The sequence below is a fragment of the Canis aureus genome, chromosome 23 (genome assembly GCF_053574225.1).
Source record: "Canis aureus isolate CA01 chromosome 23, VMU_Caureus_v.1.0, whole genome shotgun sequence".
Taxonomy (NCBI): Eukaryota; Metazoa; Chordata; class Mammalia; order Carnivora; family Canidae; genus Canis; species Canis aureus.
In genome coordinates this window covers 38,507,590-38,521,348 of record NC_135633.1, presented here as the reverse complement: position 1 = coordinate 38,521,348, position 13,759 = coordinate 38,507,590, and the positions used below count along the sequence as shown (strand labels likewise).

The 13,759-nt window shown below is 43.0% G+C and overlaps 1 pseudogene; it reads right to left on the bottom strand.

Annotated features, from left to right (window-relative positions):
* Window positions 1–765: 765 nt before the first annotated feature.
* On the bottom strand, window positions 766–1,598 carry LOC144295490 (protein tyrosine phosphatase type IVA 1 pseudogene; annotated as a pseudogene).
* Window positions 1,599–13,759: the final 12,161 nt, after the last annotated feature.

The window sequence follows — 13,759 nt, the reverse complement described above, 5'->3', positions numbered from 1 at the left end:
AGAAATTTTGTAAGAAATGTTTTAGCTCCAAAGCATCTCTGCCTTAAAATTTTTGTTATTGTTAAATAAAAGACCTATTCTATACATCCCGCACAAGACAAAGGCAACATTTTACTAGAGATATTTCAGAGCCTCCTCCCACTCTGTCTTCAGCTCCTCCCCCTCTAAGTTGTAGCCCAGAGTAAACATTAAAGTAACTCTTAAGACTTTTTTGTCTGAAGAATTGTACACATGTGCTTCTGTACAATGTGTATTTTATGTGAACTTTCAACCACAGATTTGTGATTTTTCAAAATGGAGGCTTTCATAACAGCACAAAATGAGCTTTATAGAAAGACATTAAATAATCCCCATAAGTCTTGGTAAGGATCCAATGAAATCAATTTTTGCTAAAGCCTGATGTATGCTGGTGCTCCTGTAGGGTGGTAAACATGAAGGAACAAATAACCACATCGGCCCTACTTGCAGTGTTTGAAAGGACTAAAGGAATAAACCACATATGGTTTACAGTGCTGTTCATAATTTCTAGGATTTTAATTATATATGATATAAAAATATACAAGTATTGTGCTGGATATGTTGGCACCTAATCTCTCAATTTCCTACATATTATTTCTGGCATGGGAATGGTGGTAAGCCAAACCTAGAGGCTGCAATTGTCGGGCTTGTGGCTTTTTCATGATTCCTATGGAAGCTCCATTAGGCTTGTCATTCATTAGGCCTACATGTCGGCTAATACGTACCACAAGGAAGTCCTGTCTCAAGTTCCATTTCCAAGGCAACAGCATCAGGGAGCCAAGTTTTATTGAATGCAACAGTTGTTCCTATGACCACTGGGGTCTTTGTAGCGCAGCCGCATTTGGGAACGGCATTTCTCCAAATCCAAAAGTTGCTTGCTGTTAAAAGCTCCGCGTCGCTTCGGTCTTATAAACTGTACCGCATCTTCGTTTTTCATTCCACCTTCAGTTAGTGCTAAGGCCACGAGCACTGGAGTCCTCCCGAGACCTGCAGCGCAGTGAACAGCAATACAACAACCGGGCTCTTGGAAATCTGACGTTTACGAGACTTAGCCCGTCGTCCACAATCTGGTTAGATGGCGATGAACCGTCACCAAAAGGCCAGTCCAGGACCTGGATGCCCTCTTTCTCCACAAGAGCAGTGTCGTAGGTCGCTCCGCATACTCTTACTATTGTAGTAACTCCGTATTTCTTAAGCTCCGCTATAAATGTGTTTAAGGTCGCACCGGTTGGACCGTGTGTAGTAAGAAACCTCATGTTCCTGATGGGGACTTGCACGGGGCCTGGCCGGCTCGCTGGAGCCATGTGAATTTAGTTCAAACACTCAATACGGTTACGGGGGGGAAAAAAGTTTTACGTAGTTGAACACAGACACGATGTCAAGAAACTGACGTATCCTGCAAATATACTCCGCTGGAAACTCTCAGTGCTTTGAAAATGTAATGGAGACGGACAGGAAGTGAGAGGACCCTCCCCAGCAGCAGCAACCCTTCGTTCGGCGGTCCGGAGCCCACGGAAAGCAAGGACAGCAGGGCAGCAGGCAGCAGGGCAGCAGGGCAGCAGGCACCAGGGCACCAGGGCAGCAGGGCACCAGGGCAGCAGGCACCAGGGCACCAGGGCAGCAGGCACCAGGGCAGCAGGCAGCAGGGCAGCAGGGCAGCAGGGCAGCAGGCACCAGGGCACCAGGGCAGCAGGGCACCAGGGCAGCAGGCACCAGGGCACCAGGGCAGCAGGCACCAGGGCACCAGGGCAGCAGGCACCAGGGCAGCAGGCAGCAGGGCAGCAGGCAGCAGGGCACCAGGGCAGCAGGCACCAGGGCACCAGGGCAGCAGGCACCAGGGCACCAGGGCAGCAGGGCAGCAGGCAGCAGGGCACCAGGGCAGCAGGCACCAGGGCACCAGGGCAGCAGGCACCAGGGCACCAGGGCAGCAGGGCAGCAGGCAGCAGGGCACCAGGGCACCAGGGCAGCAGGGCAGCAGGCAGCAGGGCACCAGGGCAGCAGGGCAGCAGGGCAGCAGGGCAGCAGGGCACCAGGGCAGCAGGGCAGCAGGGCACCAGGGCTAGCCCGCCCAGCTGGGGACTCTCCGACCCCGCTCGGGTGGCTTCGCGCTACGCGTTGGTGTCCGGGTAACCGCGGCCACGCGGCTCCGGGGTGGCCATGGATCTCTGCACCGCTCACTCGTCCTGTAAAGGTCGTGCTGTGCCTGGCAGTGATCCCCGGGGCCCTTCGGAAGCTCCATAAACGCGTGGCGGAGAGCACCACAGAAAGGAGCCTGCTCCCTCATGAAGGACTGCGGCCTAATCCTGCAGCCCTACCCGGCGACCCGGCGACCCGGCGGCCTCGGCTGCGGCCCAGGGAGCTGCCCTGGGGGCCCCGCAGCGGGCGGCGAGCGGACCCGGGCTCTGGGCTGCAGCCTCCGGGAGGCCTTCTCGCGTCACAAGCCCTCCCTCCCTTTCGCACCTGGCGTGACGTGGGCTCCTCGCCACCAATCGCCGTGGGGCGCGCGCAGAAGCTCTGAGCCGGGACCACCTGGGGGCGGGCGGCTGCAGGAAGGCCGCGGGGGGCGGGGGGGGGGGGAGGGGGACGGACACGCGGAGGACCGCGCTGCGCAGGCCCGGCAGGGACTGGAGGAAGAACCCCACCCACTCCCACCCCCTCCCACCCCCTCCCACACACTCCCACCCATTCACACCCACTCCCATCCACTCCCACCCATTCACACCCACTCCCATCCACTCCCACCCATTCACACCCACTCCCATCCACTCCCACCCATTCCCATACACTCCCATCCCCCACCCATTTCCACCCACTCCCACCCACTCCCATCCACTCCCACCCACTCCCACCCACTCCCATACACTCCCATCCCCCACCCATTCCCATCCACTCCATCCACTCCCATCCACTCCCACCCATTCCCATTCACTCCCATCCACTCCCATCCACTCCCATCCATTCCCATCCATTGACTCGGACTAGTAAATCTGTTTCCAGCGGTTTCGTGTTTTAGCTGTCTCTTGGGAACAACACATTCCTAGACTTTTTCCTTAATCCAGTCTGACAATATTGGTCTTTTAACTGAAGACCTTAGTTAATTTATATTATTGTATTATTTTACATTATGTTAATTATTGCTATATTTGCAGAGTTTGCTCTCATTTTGTTCTACTTGATATATTTCTTTATCTCCTTTTTATCCTTTCTTGATTTCTTTTGGATTAAGGTTTTTCTCCTCTAAATCTCTACTCTAAATCCTCTTCTTTGCTGGAATGTTGTAATTGTGGTTTAAACTGCTTAGCAATTGTTAGAGAAACTGTTCTAAATCCATATGGCTTTACATAAGTTCTTTTGGTACCACAACCCTATGAATTAGATACTAGCATTATCTCTACAGCTCTGATTTAAAAAAAAAAATTTTTTTTAACCTAACCATGGAAAAGTTATTTGCCCAAAGCTACAAGCTAGTAAATGTCAGTGCTAAGATTTGAATCCTGAAATTCTGGCTCTGGAGCCTACCTCTCTAATATATATTAGTGTCCTATCATACATCTTTTTATTCTTTTACTTCTTAAATAGCTTAGAAAGAGTCAAATATTGAAAATCCTTTCCCATGTCTTGAAGGAACTCAAATGATTTAAATATTAATGTTGTCAAGCATTCTTTTAACCCCACATAATACATTGTCTATAAAAATCAGTATTTGTTTAAATTTACCCAATATGTGACCAGTTTCTTTGCTCACTATTTCTCCTTGCACCTCTACCCTTTTTTTCTAAGATTATTCTTTTTTATCCAAGAGTATCTTCTGGAGGCTCCCTTAGTTCCTAGTATTATGATCAACTTTGATAAATATTTTATATACTCTTAAAAATATGCATTCCTCACTACCAAAAAGTGCATTTTATTGTTGGTAGACTTTTGGTTTTTCTTTGCTTCTTTAATGACTTTTTTTCTAAAATTCTTTTATTTGGGTTCCATAACAGTTTTGCTGGGGTTGTGATTTTACAATGACATCTTTTTTCTCAGCCCTTTGAAGACATTCCTCATCTTCAGGTTTCCTCTCAACTGGCTATAGAATTTTCTAAACTGTCTAGTTTTAGAGCATTACCATGAAACCAAAACCAGACAGTACAAAAAAAAATTAGGCCAATATCCCTGATAAACATAGATGTAAAAATCTTCAACAAAATATAAGCAAACCATATTCAACAAAGCGTTAAAGCCTCACTCACTACGATCAAGTAGAATTTATTCAGGGGATGTAAGGATGGTTCAATACTTGGAAATCAATCAACATGATATACCACATTAACAAGATAAAGGATAAAAATCATATGTTCATCCAATACATGCAGAAAAAGCACTTGTCAAAATTCAACATCTGTTCGTGATAAAAACACACAACAAAGTGGATTTAGAGGGAACATATTCAACATAATGAAGGCCATATATGACAAACCCACAGCTAATATCACCCTCAATGCCAAAAAAAACTGAGAACTTTTCTTTTAAGATAAGGAATAAGACAAGAATGTCCACTCTCACCACTTTTATTCAACATAGTACTGAAAGTATGAGCCACAGTAACAAGGCAAGAAAAAGAAATAAAAGGCATACAAATTAGTAAGGAAGAAATTACAGTCACTTTTTGCAGATGACATAATACCGTACACAGAAAACCCTTAAAATTCCACAAAAATCTGTCAGAATAAGAGAATTCAGTGAAGTTTTAGGATACAAAATTAATACAGAAATCTGTTGTACTTCTACATACTATTAGCAAAATAACAGAAAGAAATTAAAACAATTCCATTTAAGATTACATCAAATAGAATAAAATACCTGGGAATAAACTTAACCGAAGAAGTAAAAGACCTGTACTCTGAAAACTGAAAGACGATGAGGAGAGAAATTGAAGATGGACACAAACAAATGGAAAGACATTCCATGCTCATGGATTGGAAGAACAAATATCATTAAAAGGTCCACACCACCCAAAGCAATCACATTCAATATAATCCATATCAAGATATCAACAGCATTTTTCATAAAACTAGAACAAATACTAAAATTTGTAGGAAACCACAGAAATCCCCAAGTAACCAAAGTGATTTTGAGAAAGAACAACAAAATTAGAGATATCAAAATTCCAGATTTCAAGACATACTACAAAGCCATAATAAAACTCTATGGTACTGGCACAAAAATAGATACCTCATCAATGAAACAATACAGTCCAGAAATAGCCCATACATATATGGTCATGTCATCTATGACAAAAGAGGCAAGAACACACAATGGGGAAAAGACAATCTCTTCAATAAATGGTGCTGTGAAAACTGGACAGCTACATGCAAAGAATGAAACTATACCAACTTTCTTACATCTCACACAAATATTAACTCAAAATAGATTAAATACCTAATGTGAGACGTGAAACTTAAAATTCTTAGAAGGAAACACAAGTAGTAGTCTCTTTGACATCAGCATTAGCAACATTTTTTTAGATGTCTCCTCAAGCAAGGGAAACAAAAGCAGAAATAAACTATTTTATTATTTTATTTTATTTAGTATACCAAAATAAAAAGCTTTAGTACAGTCATCAACAAAATAAAAAGACAATCTGCTGAATGGGAGAAGATATTTGCAAACCATATGTCCTATAAATATCCAAAATACATAAAAAAACTTATATAATTCAACACCAAAAAAAAAAAAAAAACCACCAAATAACCCAATTTAAAAATGGGCAAAGGATCTAAAGAAAGAGTCATTTTTCCAAGGAAGACATACAGATTGCCAACAGACACTTGAAAACGTGTTCAAATTGCTAAGCATCAGGGAACTACAAATCGTAACCACAATGAGATATCACCTTATACCTGTCAGAATGGCTAGTATCAAAAACATAATAAATAAGTTTGGCAAGGATGTGGAGGAAAAGAAACTCTCGAGCATTGTTGGTGGGAATGTAATCTGGTACAACTACTGTGGAAAAAAGTATGAGGTTCCTCAAAAAATTAAAAATAGAAATATATGATCAAATAATTCTACTTTTGGATATTTACCCAAAGAAAAGGAAAAAAATATATGCTCCTCTATACTTATTGCAACATTATATACAATAGCCAAGATATGGAAGCAACCTAAATGTCCACCGATAGATGAATGGATAAAGAAGAATGGCATATATACCTAATGGAGTAATACTCAGCCATAAAAAGAATGATACTTTGCCATTTGTGATAACATGGATGGACCTAGAGTGTATCATGCTAAGTGACATAAGTCCGAGAAAGACAAATACCGTGTGATTTTACTTATGTGTGGAATCTAAAAAACAAAGACTCTTAAATACAAAGAACAAACTGGTGGTTGCCAGAAGAGATGTGGGTGGAGGAATGGGTGAAATAGATAAACTTCCAGTTATAGAATAAATAAGCCATGAAGATGAAAGGTACAGCATAGAAAATATAGTCAATAATAATGTAATAACATTGTATGGTGACAGGTGGTAACCACACTTATCATTCTGAGCACTAAATAACGTATATGTTGAATCAATATGTTGTACATCTGAAACTAATATAACAATATATGTAACAATATAACAATGTATGCTAATTATATTTCATTTTTTTAAAGGCAGAAATAGACCGATAAATACAGAGAACATTCTAGTGGTTTCCAGAGTGTAGGGGAATTGTGGGATGGACAGAATGGGTGAAGGGGAGTGAGAGGTACAGGCTCCCACTCATTCCATTATCAAATGAGTAAGTCACAGGGATGGAAGTCTCAGCATAGGGAATACAGTCAAACAGCATTGTATGTTGGTAGCTAAATTTGTGGTGAGCTAATCAACATACAGAGATGTCAAACCACTATGTTGTATAGCTGAAACCAATGTAACACTGTGTCAACCAAACTTCAAGAAAAATAAAATAAAATGTCTAGGCTGTTTCCTGGCCTATGCGTGGCCTTTAACAATAAAGCTCTATTTCTTCCCTCTTTCTTCTTCCTTCCTTCCCTCTTCACTCTATTCTTCCTTTTGCCTTCCTTCATTTCTTCTGCAATAACTCTGTCCACTAGATGGAGGGGGGAGCAAAGTAGTTATCTGTGCAGGAGGCAGGGATGCAGAGGATACTGGAGTCTAGGGCTGAGTGAGTAGGACTTTCACGCAAGGGTGAGGGTGGTAGTAGCAGCCAGGTACAGACTATCAGAGCCCAAGCAGAGTGGAGAGGACATACATACATAAATGTTACATAAGTGTTAATCCAATAATACATTGAGGATAATGAGAATTAGTATTCTCACTGTCAGATAGGAGTTACAAATACGGAAAGGGAGAAAAGTAGAATTAACTCTAGGATTCTGGATTGAAATTGGTAGTATCTGTGTGAACTCTTATTTTTCGATATAGAGAAGATAGTTATGGAAATATAGATGTGTGTACAAGAGTAGAAGAACATCTTGTTATGACAGAAAGTAAGGAAATATTCAAAGAATGATAGGAATATGACAAAAGGATGGAGAACACAAACCAAGGGAGGCTAAAGAGATCTAACTAAATGTAATGTGGTATCGCAGATGGGACCTTGGAACAGAAAAAGGACATTAGGGGAAAACTGGTGTCATCTGAGTAAAGTATGAAGTTTAGTTAATGGTGAAATACCAATGTAGGTTTCTCAGTTATGACAAAGGTATCATAGAAATAAAAGATGTTAGCAATGGGAGAACTGGATGAGGAGCATACAAGGAACTCTCTAAAATCATTCTAAGATCTTAAAAAATTATTTAAGATAATATGGAGACATATTATTAAATAACTATGGAGACACAAATACTTTGCCTTATAGTAAAATGCCAATTAATAAATGTAACAGCAGTGGTGGAATTGGCAAAATCTGTATTTAGCAATCATCGTCACAATTATTTATTCAGCAAAGAAATATAATAGATGCTAAAACTAGTGGGTGAAAATTGATGAGAAATATTTATTTGCATTCAGAAGTACCTACAACAGGGGCACCTGGGTGGCTCAGTGGTTGAGGGTCTGCCTTTGGCTCAGGTCACAATCCTGGGGTGCTGGGATCAAGTCCTGCATTGGGCTCCTCACAGGGAGCCTGCTTCTCTTTCTGCCTATGTCTCTGCCTCTCTCTACATGTATCTCATGAATAATTTTTTTTAAAAAACGTACCTACCACAAAAATAATTTCATTAAAAAAGATAGTGCTAAACCTTGCAGGCATCACTTAATCAAATGATCAAAATTAATGTGACCAGTAATGGGACAAACTGAATTGTGTACCACCTGTTAGGATGATTACAAGGAACACAGATAGCATCCCACTTGTGATATTCCTGACCAAAAAAAAATATGTTGCTGGAATTTTATGATGAGAAAAAAATCAGACAAATCCAAATGGAAGGACTGAAATCTTTAAAGGTGTCAGCTATGAAAGTCATTAATTATTCTGTAGCTCTCTCCCCCCAGAATTTCAGGTTATAGCAGACTGGCATTGTCCACCAAGTTCCATTTTCTTCATATTTAGTACTAGCATTCCCTGAGTATTTCACTAGACATTGCCACCAAGTTAAAGACTCCAATTGCCAAGTTCCCTTGCAGCGCGTTGTGGCCATGTGATTAAATTCTAGCCAATGGAACATGGACAGAAATAATGGTGTCACTTCCAGGTTATACTCCTTTTAACAATGCACGCTTGTTCCCCTGCTTTTTTTCTCTCTACTTGCTAGTTGGGAAATGGTGAGAAATGGAGCAGTTGCCTTTACCCAGGGGTGGAAACCACAGGAGAACCTAGTAGAGCCACCCTATTATCTTAGACTACTTACCTCTAGACTGTTCCTTGAGAGGAAAATACACTTCTGTCTTAGTTAAGCCACTGTTATTTGATCTCTGTCAAAATACCATCCTAACAAAACTTAAAGAAAAGGACCAAAGTACAACCTGATTTGGGGGAAAGGTGAAAGGAGGAAGAATAAAGACTCAAAACCACAGTAAAACACTGGCCAAAATGGATTAAGTCCTCCATAGTATTTCTCTCCAACTGATTCTAACCGAAGAGAACACAAAAAGCACCTACCTGAGGACAGTGAAAAGTAAACAATAGCAGAGGGATTGTAGAAGTCAAAACTTGAAGAATGACTAGCATAGTGATGAACTGGCCAGTGAATTTACTTCTCTTACTTTGACATAACGACCAACTTTTCTAGCCAGAGAACCAAGAGAAAGGCTCCTTGTGAGCTGGGGAGAATGAAGAGAATGCCCTTGTTTCCTCTTTTGGCCTTCCCCGGACATGGCCCAAGGCCAGCAGCAGTCATAAAGCTGCACGGCGGTGGCTGCGGCAGCAACAGTGGTGATGAGCACCTCGACCCTTTGACTTTCTGGCCAGAGAAACCAGGAAAAGGAACCCGTGTGTTCAGAAGGACAGTAATTTCTATTATTTCACTCTGTCTTGTCCTTTACTGCGTTGCCCCAAGGTCAGCCCATCATATGGACCTTTGAGCGAGCAAAGGGAGCCAAAACTCTGAGCAAAACCTTGGCTTTATGAAGCCCTGGGAGTAGGGGACTTGACAACAAGGGAGAAATTCCAGGGTGCGGAGAGCTGGAGAAGGAAATCCTCTAATTCTACATGTGAGTCACTGAAGTCTCAGGCTGACTCCTCAGTTGCACATATGAAAACACGGGCTTTGAGATTTGAACGGACAGCATCACTAGTATCTACAGAAAGTGAGGTGGAGGGAGGCGAGTTTAGATGGTGGAGGAGTAGGGGACCCTACGTTCGTCTGGTGCCTGGCATTCAGCTAGGTATCATATCATCCTGAACACCCGTGAACTCAATCGGCGATCTGAGAAAAGGCTGCAATTCTACAAATAGAAAAGCAACCGGGCAGCCCGGGTGGCTCGGCTGTTTAGCGCCGCCTTCAGCCCAGGGCCTGACCCTGGAGTCCCGGGATCGAGTCCCACGTCGGGCTCCCTGCATGGAGCCTGCTTCTCCCTCTGCCTCTGCCTCTGCCGCTCTGTGTCTCATTAATAAATAAATAAAATCTTAAAAAAAAAAAAGAAAAGAAAAGAAAAGCAACCACCTTTTGGAAGGTAGGAGGCGCCGAGACGTGGATCTGGGGCGCCCTAGCAGAGGCTGACGGGGGCCATAAGCAGCGGAGTGAAAATCCCAGCTTGTAGGCCCACTCCGGGGGCGCGGTCTGGGCCTGCAGGACGCCCAGGTGCGACGGCACGGGCTGGGGACCCCCAGCGCCGCAGCGGGAACGGGGTGCCCGCGCCCGGCAGCGCTCCCCGGCTGCAAGCAGAGCTGGGCCGTGAGCTCCGCGCGGCGCGAAGCCGCAACCGCTGCTGCCCGCGGGGCCACCGCTCCCCGAGCCGGGCCCGGCAAGAGGCGGGAGCCGGGGAGACGCCCCTGAGCTCCGGGAAGGACTGGCCGCTCTCCGCGATGAGATTTGGCAACTTGAAACTCAGTCGAGTGCCTGAGATTAAAAATGCTGGGTCACAGGGACGCCTGGGTGGCTGAGCGGGTTAGCCCGGGCCTTCGGCGCAGGGCGAGGTCCCGGGGTCCCGGGATCGAGTCCCGAGTCCGCTCCCCGCATGGAGCCTGCTGCTCCCTCTGCCTGTGTCCCTGCCTCTCTCTCGGTGTCTCTCATGAATAAATAAAAATAAAAAATAAAAATGCTGCGTCGCAGGCTGGGTGAACCAGGGAGACAAGGGGCCGGCTGCTTCTCTGTGAGGACCCCCTGAGTGGCGGGTGCAGACTTCCAGCCCCCGGGCGGCCCGGGGCGGAGACTCCGGGCGCGGAATCCAGGGCCGCTTCCACCGAGCCGGGCTCCCCCGCGGGCCCCGCTGCAGAAGACGGCGCGACACCAATCACACGGCGGCGGAACTTCAGCTCGTGCGGGAAACAGCATATACCATTCCTGGAGGGGCTTGTTTTTTTAATTATTCTTTAGTCTTACAGGGTTTTTTTTTTTCAGCTATTTTTTTTCAATTTTTTATTTTTATATATATGTTATATATGTAAGTTTTGTTTCCTTTCATCGTATTTTATTTTATTCTATTTTATTTTACTTTTGTGTATGTATATATATATATATATGTTTTTATTTTGGGATCTAGTTTCTTTTTTTTTTTTTTTTTTTTTTTTTAAGATTTTATTTATTGGGATCCCTGGGTGGTGCAGCGGTTTGGCGCCTGCCTTTGGCCCAGGGCGTGATCCTGGAGACCCGGGATCAAATCCCACGTCGGGCTCCCAGTGTACGGAGCCTGCTTCTCCCTCTGCCTATGTCTCTGCCTCTCTCTCTCTCTCTCTCTCTCTCTCTGTGACTATCATAAATAAATAAAAATTAAAAAAAAAAGATTTTATTTATTTATTCATGAGAGACACAGAGAGAGGCAGAGACATAGGCAGAGGGGAAAGCAGGCTCCCTATGCAGAGCCTGATGCAGGACTCGATCCTAGGGCCCTGGGATCAGGACCTGAGCCAAAGGTGATGCTCAACCACTGAGCCACCCAGGCGCCCCCAAGGGACCTAGTTTGTTTTAACGAACAGAGGGGTTTACTATGAGGTGAAGTGTTTGCGTCTCTGATTTAAAGATTTTTATTTGATTCAATGAGTTAATATAAAAATCATGACCAGAGGAGCCCTTCCAACTGGCTTCTATGTATTGCTATGTACAGGCCTTTTTCAAGAAACAAGAAAAGTCTCTAATAAACAACCTAACCTTACACCTAAAGGAGCTGGGAAAAGAACAACAAATAAAGCTAAATCCAGCAGAAGAAGAGAAAAAAAAAAAAGTAGAACAGATCAATGAAGCTAGGAGCTGGTTCTTTGAAAGAATAAGATCGATAAACTTTAGCCAACTTATCAAAAACAAAAGAGAAAAGACACAAATAAAATCATGAATGAAAGAGGAGAGATCACAACCAACACAAAAGAAATACAATTATAAGAGAATATTAGGAGCAATCATATGCCAACAAATTAGACAATCTGGAAGAAATGGATGCATTCCTGGAAACATATAAACTACCTACACTGAAACAGGAAGAAATAGAAAACCTGAGCAGACCCATAATCAATAAAGAAATCAAATCAGTAATCAAAAATCTCCCAAAACAAGAGTCCACGGCTGGATGACCTCCCAGGAGAATTCTATCAAACATTTGAAAAATAATTGATACCTACTCTTCTGAAACTGTTTCAAAAAATAGAAATGGAAGGAAAACTTCCAAACTCATTCTATGAAGCCAGATTAACTGTTCCCAAAACCAAAGACCCCGCCAAAAATTACAGATCAATATCCCTGATGAACATGGATGCCAAAATTCTCACCAAGAACTAGCTAATAGGATCCAACAGTACATCAAAAGGATTATTCACCACGACAAAGCAGAGATTTATTCCTGGGCTGCAAGGGTGGTTCTCTCTCTGCAAATCAATCATTGTGATACGTTCCATTAATAAAAGAAGGGACAAGAATCACATGATCCTCTCAATTGATGCAGAAAAAGCATTTGACAAAATACAGCATCCTTTCTTGATTAAAACTCTCCACAGTGTAGGGATAGAGGGAACATACCTCACTATCTTAAAAGCCATCTAACAAAAACCCAGAAGGAATATCATCCTCAATGGAGAAAAACAGAGCTTTTCCCCTAATGTCAAGAACATAACAAGGATGCTCATTGTCACCACTATGTTCAGCATAGTACTGGAAATCCTAGCCTTAGCAATCAAACAACAGAAATAAATAAAAGGCATCCAAATTGGCAAAGGAGAAGTCAAACTTTCACTCTTCACAGACAACATGATACTCTATGTAGAAAACCCAAAAGACTCCACCCAAAGATTGCTAGAACTAATACAAGAATTCAGCAAAATCACAGGATATAAAATCAATGCACAAAAGTCAGTTGCATTTCTATACACTAACAATGAAGCAGAAGAAAGAGAAAACAAGGAGTCAATCCCATTTACAATTGCACCCAAAACCATAGGATACCTAGGAATAAAGCTAACCAAAGAAGCAAAGGATCCGTACTCTGAAAACTATAGAACACTTATGAAAGAAATTGAGGAAGACAAAAAGAAGTGGAAAAAACATTCCATGCCCATAGATTGGAAGAAAAAATATTGTTAAAATATCTATGCTACCCAAAGGAATCTATACATATTCAATGCAATCCCCATCAAAATACCATCAACATTTTTCACAGAGCTGGAACAAACAATCCTAAAATTTGTATAGAACCTGAAAAGCCCCCAAATAGCCAAAGGAATGTTGAAAAAGAAAACCAAAGCTGGTGGCATCACAATTCCAGACTTCAAGATCTATTCCAAAGCTGTAATAATCATCAAGACAGTATGGTGCTGGCAGAAAAACAGACATAGAATGGAACATAACAGAGAACCCAGAAATGGACCCTCAATTCTATGGTCAACTAATCTTTGGCAAAGCAGGAAAGAATATCCAATGGAGGAAAGACAGTCTCTGACAAATGGTGCTGGGAAAAATTGGACAGCCACACACAGATGAATTAAACTGGACCATTTTCTTATACGATATACAAAAATAAACTCAAAATGGATGAAAGACTTAAATGTGAAACAGGAATTCACCAAAATCCTAGAGGAGAACACAAGCAGCAACCTCTTTGACATCAGCCATAGCAATGTCTTGCTAGATACGTCTCCAAAGGCAAGGGAAACAA